The sequence below is a fragment of the Vicia villosa genome, linkage group LG6 (genome assembly GCF_029867415.1).
Source record: "Vicia villosa cultivar HV-30 ecotype Madison, WI linkage group LG6, Vvil1.0, whole genome shotgun sequence".
NCBI classification, from domain to species: Eukaryota; Viridiplantae; Streptophyta; class Magnoliopsida; order Fabales; family Fabaceae; genus Vicia; species Vicia villosa.
Window position 1 is genome coordinate 16,054,791 of NC_081185.1, and position 7,693 is coordinate 16,062,483.

Below are 7,693 nucleotides of genomic sequence, written 5' to 3' on the forward strand. Positions count from 1 at the left end.
AATCCTCTTTATTATTACTATTTCCTTTCCATTTTTTTAAAGATTTCAAATTTAAATTTTTTACTAAAATTTTCATATTTTTATTGTTATAACATATAATATATTTATAAAAAACTATATGTATATATGTTTAAATATAAAATATAACAATAGTTGTTAAGTGGTGTAGTGGCAAGTTGTTATTAAAATACACGGAGTTCACAAGTTCGACTCCTAGGTGTCACAATTTTTAATTTTATTTTATGAAAAAGAGCACTAAAATTGGTCTCTAAAATCGGTCACTGAATTCGGTCACAAAAGCTTAGCGACTAGCACTTTTTCAACTGAAAAGTAATGGTCGCTAAATCGGTCTCTAAACGTTTTAGTGACCTTTTTTAAGCTTTTTCGGTCTCTAATTCGGTCACTAAAAGCGAATTTTCTAGTAGTGATAATGATCTTCTGCAGAGGAGATGCTAAGTCTCTAAAAGCCATAGCTGATCTATTAAAAGACTATGGAAGCTTTTCTGGGCAACACTGCAATCTTTCCAAATCACTTATTTATGCTGGTGGCATGTCTCATAGCAGACATCAAAATTTGGCTAATCTCATTGGATTTACTGTTGCTAACCCTCCATTCATTTATCTTGGGGTTCTGTCATACCCCAAAATTTTCCCACCATATGTCAAAATAAATTGGCTCAAGCAGGCTCTTCAGACTTATATGACCTCCATTTGCTCAAAACTACACAAGAAGTAAGCATGCGCACCCTCTCCTAAACAATCAATCCACAACTAGGGTTTTGCTCATCTCAAGATAAAATTAGGTTCTAAGGCCTCGAGTGGAGTCCATGGTTTCCTTTATGCTTCAAAGAATCTTCATATCAAGTCTCAAGTTCTGATTCACTCAGATGATCAACAGTCGACTAGTTTGACCTAAAAGTCAGCTATGGTCAGCTTACAGTCAAAACTTCTGATTTCTGACCAACATCAACATTTTGAGGTTATATTCATCATTTGATCAAAGGTTGATCATAATTCATCAAGAAAAGCTTCAAAGTCAACAAAAGTCAAAGTTTCCAAATCAGGGTTTTTGAACTAAAAGTCAACTAAACTTTGACTAGCCATAACTCTCACATGGTTCATCATAAATTGTCCAATCCAAAGCTCATTCTCAAGGAAATTCAATTCTATACAAATTTTATGATGGGCCAAAGACCAATAAATGCATCATTTGAGATATATGGGCCAAAACATTACAGGTCCTTCTAGAAGTTCACAAAAAGCTGTTTTTTGTCAAGGACCATATATTCATTATAAAATCTCCAAATCAAAAAAATGTTCTAAAGTGGGTTGTAGACGACATCATGGTGTTTCCAAAAAGTCCTAGAACACCTTCATATGATAAATATTAAAGGAGTTATGATCTGTTAAAGTTGCCAATTTTGAAGAAAGTGCATGAAGGAAATATTGACCAAACTTGGAAATTTTTCAAATGGGCATGTGTTTATTTGATTCAAACTTATTTCTAATATTTCCAAGGACTTATAAAGCCCATTGGCACACCATGCTTCCATTATTTTATTTATCTTTGGATTGATTCAATTTAATTTAATTTTAATTAAAATAAAATGAAAAAATCAAATCAATAAGTGCAAGGTTTATCTTTTAGCATTCTTGAGGTCCAAGATGCTCATCAATAGCTGTCAATTTCGAAAAATACATGATTGGCATGAGATTGATACAAAATTAGAAGCTTTATATGAAAATTTGAAAGATTAGAAAATCAAATATTTTCCATTCAATACAATATATTTTCTTCACCTTTCTTGACCTAATTTCCATCCTTTATATATACACAACAATGCAAACCTCAGGGGGCACGTGAAGCTGGCCTCAAGAACCCTAGAAATTTCTCCAAAAAATTCAAGAATAGGTGCAAATTCAAAATCCTATCTCTAGCCATTATCAATTCAAAATAATCACTCCAGTCTCTTCCTGAGGTGATTCAGAGTAGAACAGGTTTGATGCACAACATGAAAGTTTCGATCCTTGAATAGAGAGACACCATTGTTAGGGCTCAAGACTTACCTTCATCGTATTTCAAATTCCAGACTGTTTTAGACTAAATGGACATCACCATCGGGTTCAGGAGAGAATTTTGAGGGGATCTGGGCACCTATCTTGCTTGGCTAACATCCTTTTATTGAGTTTATAATTTTTTGCAGAATCGATACAAAAAGCGCAACAAAATTCGCAGGCAATTCCCTAGGAAAATCCGCAGGTCAAGAGGAAGAAGAAGGTGAATAGTAAAGTGGACCTGTGACCCCACGCGCTGTACACTGATTGGCCAGTCAACCAGTCAGACTCTCTCTCCACGTTTCCAGCTCTCCTATCCATCGCTGATTGGTGCCATGCGTCCTAGGGACCCCACTGACTTTGCTTTTGTTTGACTAACCCATTTATCACTTTTTGTGCTTTTTGTTAATTGCAGGTTGATTCATTGGCAACTAGACAAGCGCAACACAAGTGCCAGGAGAGGGAGAATCCAGCGCTTTTGGCTTACTCACGCCTACGGTACACCCTCCATCCGGGGCCATTGGATCTCCAACGAATTTAGATTAGACGGATCAAGAACGCAACCTCACCATAAACGTTCAGAGGACCGCCACACTTGATCAGTGCCCAGTTTTCTTCCTATTTTTTTTATATTCTTATATCACTTTTTTCTAATTTATTTTTCTACTAACATTTTTTTACTAATTAATCAATTGACATTTTAATTGACCATTAAAAATTAACATGACAATTAGGATTAGAATTAGGATTAGGGTTTTCATAATTAATTAGCTTTTCTCTTAAATGATTTTTATTTAATCTAATTTAATTAGGTGATAACTAGTTTACTTACATTGCAATAATTAGTTTCTTAGGTTTTAATTAATTTATTTTGTCTACCTAATTTTTTTTAATTCATTTAGTGATTAGTTTTAATAATTAAAATTAAATAGATATAAGAATTAATAATTAAAATTAACTTAGGGTTAATTGTACATAATTAGTTATTTAGAATTAGATTAATTTAATTTAGTAATTAGGTTTTAATTAATCACCAACCTGAATCTTTTACTAAACCCTAATTTATCCTGATTCTTCTTCTTCTTCTTCTTCTTCTTCTTCTTCTTCTTCTTCTTCTCTCTCTCTCTCAAACTCCAATGATTGTCGCGTGTTTGTTTTAATTACTGTTATTTAATTATGTATTTATTTAAATTCTAGAAATTATGTATAGGTTTCAATTTTTGATGTAATAGTAATTAGGACCTTTACTTTTCCGCTTTTACTTTTCCGCATTCCCCCGATTTTTTGGTTATGTATCCTCCACCCTGAAACCTTGTAATAGCGTAGGATATTTACTTTCTGCACTTTATTTTCCTGTAAATGTATTAACTGCTAGATGTATACTTAGGATTGTATGGAAGGATATTTAAAAACAATCGCTAGCTAACCTTAATGCAAGATAAATAATATATTTGAATCTAACACACTTCGCACACATCCACCTTTAGGGTAACCCCCTCTTCTGTTTCCTTTCAATAATATAGTCAAGTCCCTCGAGCGTAGGGATACCTTAGCATATGCTGCCTATCGATTCAAAATCATCATCGTCCCTTCGAAATAAAGATCACAGTCCCTTCGAGTTGCCTACGATAAAATGATCTCGCCCCTCGATGTTGCCTACGATTAATGATGATAGTCCCTTTGGATTACTAAGGTATCCGTATTTGTTGCCTTTATGACTATTCACATCTCATAGGACTTCCTACCCTCTTCATGGTATGGATAGCCCCTATGACGATTCGATGACCCTTTGGTGACCCGAATACATCCAATGTATAGGACTACCTGCCCCTATATGGTATGGATAATACTATCGCTCAAGGAAAGTATTTAGAATAGGAAAGACCTCACAAACTTAGGGTAGGTAACTTTTAAGTGCTTGCTCACAACAAATTAAATGCTTTTCACACCCTGTTTTTTAACATTGTCTTTTTCAGACATTTTCAAAAGCAAATTGTTTTTCTAAACACACACGACACCTTTCCAAACATTTCAAACAAACAAATTGAGCTAAGCAATTAAGAGCCCATGGATAACCATGGATACAAAGGGTGCTAATACCTTCCCTTTGTATAACCTACCCCCTAAACTCAATCTCTTTCAAAAATGGTCTTTCCTGTTCTTTTATACCTTTTCTAATTGGATAAAATAAAAGTCGATGGCGACTCTTGCTCACCGCAACATTTTTTACGAAATAAAATAAAACTCAGTTCTCCCACCGTATTACAGGTTCATATTTTTGTAGGTTAACCTATAGCTAGTTATTTTATGTACCTTGCAGACAACATTATGCTCAGATTAGCTGCTTGGAAAGCTAAGACATTATCCATGGCTGGCAGAACTCAATTGGTGAAATCAGTTATTCTCAGCATGATGGTGCATTGTTTATCTATCTATAACTAGCATGGAAGCTTGACTAAGATGATTGAGTCTTGGATCAGGAACTTTGTTTGGAGTGGTAACTTGGAAAAAAAAGAAACTTGTGACTGTTTCCTGAAAAACTTGTTGTAAGAAGATGAATGAAGGAGGCCTGGGAATTGTCTCACTCAAAGCTTTCATCACTGCTGCTAACATGAATCTTTGCTGGAAATTTCTTAATGTTGATCAGAGTTGGTCTAGGTTACTTAAAGCTAGAGGTTAGAGAAATGGAAAAATCCTTAACTATACTATCAAATCATCAATTTGGAATGGCATCAAGGAAGTTCATACAAGTGTGATAGACAACTGCATTTGGAGCATAGGCAATGGAAAGAGCATCAATTTCTGGCTGGACAACTGGACAGGAGAATCATTAGCAAACAAATTCCATATTCCTGAAATATTTCATCATAAGCTGATGTCTAGAGTTAGTGATTGGTGGAACAACTCATGGAAGCTCAATAACAACACTCAATTAGCCTTTCCAACTCTGCTAGGCATTATATCTAAACTCTTCATCCCTATAGTAGAAGTTAACGATCTTTGTGTCTAGAAAGACTCTGTCAGTGGCTGTCTCTCCCTGAAGGATGCTTATAACACTATCATCAAGCCCAACCCTTCTCAATCTTGGAAATCTTTTCCATGGGATCGTGACTCTCCTCCCTCCCATTCTATGTTTGTTTGAAGGATAATACACAACAAACTTCCAACTGATGATAATCTTAAAATGAGGGGCTTTTCTTTTCCTTCTAAATGCAATCTTTGTTCTACTTGCTATGAAACAACTACTCATCTTATGTTTGACTGTCAATTTGCTTGCAATATGAGGAGATGGTTGACTAGCTTGCTTAACTTAAATTTGATGATCAAGAGTATTGAGGATTGTAAAAAAGTGTTGTCTCTGAATTGGTCTCAACAAGCCAAGGCTGTAATCCATGCCAATATTGTAGCTATCTTCTCCCAAATGTGGAATGCTAGAAATCATGGCAGATTTGATAATAAAACTGTGTCTTGGCAGTCTTGTGTCTCCATGGTTAAAGCTCGTGCTAGGATTGTGGGAAACTCTTCTAAGAGGGATTCTAATGGATATATAACAAATTGTACTCTCTTAAAACAGTTTGACATCAGTATTCATCCTAGTTCAAATGCTAGAACTTTGGAAGTTATTTGGTCTCCTCCATTAATGGGATGGATTAAGTGCAATGTAGATGGTGCTTCAACCGGTTCTTCGAACAATGCTGCCTGTGGTGGAATATTTAGAGACCACTATGCTACTCATATCATGATCTTTAGCTCACGATGAAACTCCGGAGTCGGCTGAACTTATTGCGGTTATTCAAGCCTTAGAGATGGTAAAAGGAAAGAATTTTGATAAATTATGGATAGAAACGGATTGTAGTTTTGTTGTTCAAGCTTGCAACAATCATGCTATGGTGCCTTGGAAACTCCGGTCTCGTTGGCTCTCTTGCTGAGATTACACATTTATCTATTGATTTTAGGATTTCTCATATCTTTAGAGAGGTCAATTTTTGTGCGGACATCTTGGCTAGCATTGATTTAATTTCTAAAACTACAACTACATACAACTATGTTCATAGAGATATCACTAGAGATTACTTGTTAGACGAGAAGGATACCCCTAGGATTAGACTTTGTAATTAAGGGGTCTTGGTTTGGTCCTCCCTTGTGTATTTTGGTATCTCTTCTTTATTTATGATATCTTTTCTTTGTTTAAAAAAAATGTGAACTCTTTTTTCTTTTATTATATATAACAATAAAGATGAAGATCTAGAAATATTATAAAAGAAATTATTAATAAAGATCTCATATTAATAATTTGGATTGATACATAATCATTGATAGAATATTATGACAAAAGTTGATCCATGTAACTGAGTTCACTTTGAAGAAATAAGACTTATAGCATGTTTGAATTGACTTTTGAAAGATTCAGAATTAATTCTAGAGATGTAGAATTGATTCGGAGTGATTTTGAGGAGTTTGTTTTTATCAAAAATAGAATTGATTCTGCCTCCAGAATTGATTCTACTTGAAGCTAGAATGTATAGCTTCTAACTCCAGAATTGATTCTGGGTGATTTTTACACTGAAATTTATTATTTAACCCATTTTTACATAAATGTATCCAAACATAAATTAATTTTACTAAATTCAATTATGTTAAAATCAATTCTACCAAATTTAATTTTATTAGAATCAATTTTGTTCAACACCAATTCAAACACATCTTATTTGTTCTTAATAAATAAAAATGTCCATATTATAAAAGAATTCACTAATTATTGCCACGCCAACTAAATGCATCTTAATAACTTGCCACCTTTATAGTTCACAATATTTTATATGTACGAGAGAAAATTTAAAATGAACAATGGAATGGAAAAGATAAATATAAGAAATGTAATAGAGGAGAATAGTATTCCAAAAAAGAAATTCTATAGTACTTAATAATAATAATATAGTCATTAAAAAATTTAAATAATTGTACACCTAAGTAGCAAAAAAGAAAGGGAAATGTTATACAATGGTGAAGGAATTTTTCTTTCATTGTCTCAAGATATTTTTCTTCTTTAAAACTAGTTTGGCCATCTGAGTTAACTCTTTATTTTAATTGAGATTATAAAAGTACTTAAAGGCTTAAAGCCTTAGATTTATTAAGCATTACTTTTTCTCCAAATATAATATTCTTCATCAACAAAACACCTGAAGATAAAGCAAATACGGTCAGAAATCTATATTAGTGAGAAATGAGTGAAGAGAGTATCCAATTCTTGTATGCTTTCATTTCATGAGTTGTATTTTATATTTGTTTATTTATACATGTCAAGCATTCATGGCAATGCTATTAATTTTAATATTTTCTTGTGTGTGTTTGTTTATTCTGGATCCGCGAGAATATGCCTCCAAAACAAAGACACTAGAAAATATGCCTTTCTTTTCTTAAAAAAAGTGATTGTTAATTACATTAGTTAATTTAATATTTAAATATGTCTTGGAACATCAATCTTCACGGTAAAGAGGATACATTTTAGTTATCTTTTGATTTCTCTCAAGTATTTAGAGAGGTTATTTTTAACGTGGTCGTCGAGACAAAATTCGTAGATATTTGGATATGGTTGTTACTTCTTCCTCGTTACATTTTTTATATGGTTAAACCTCAT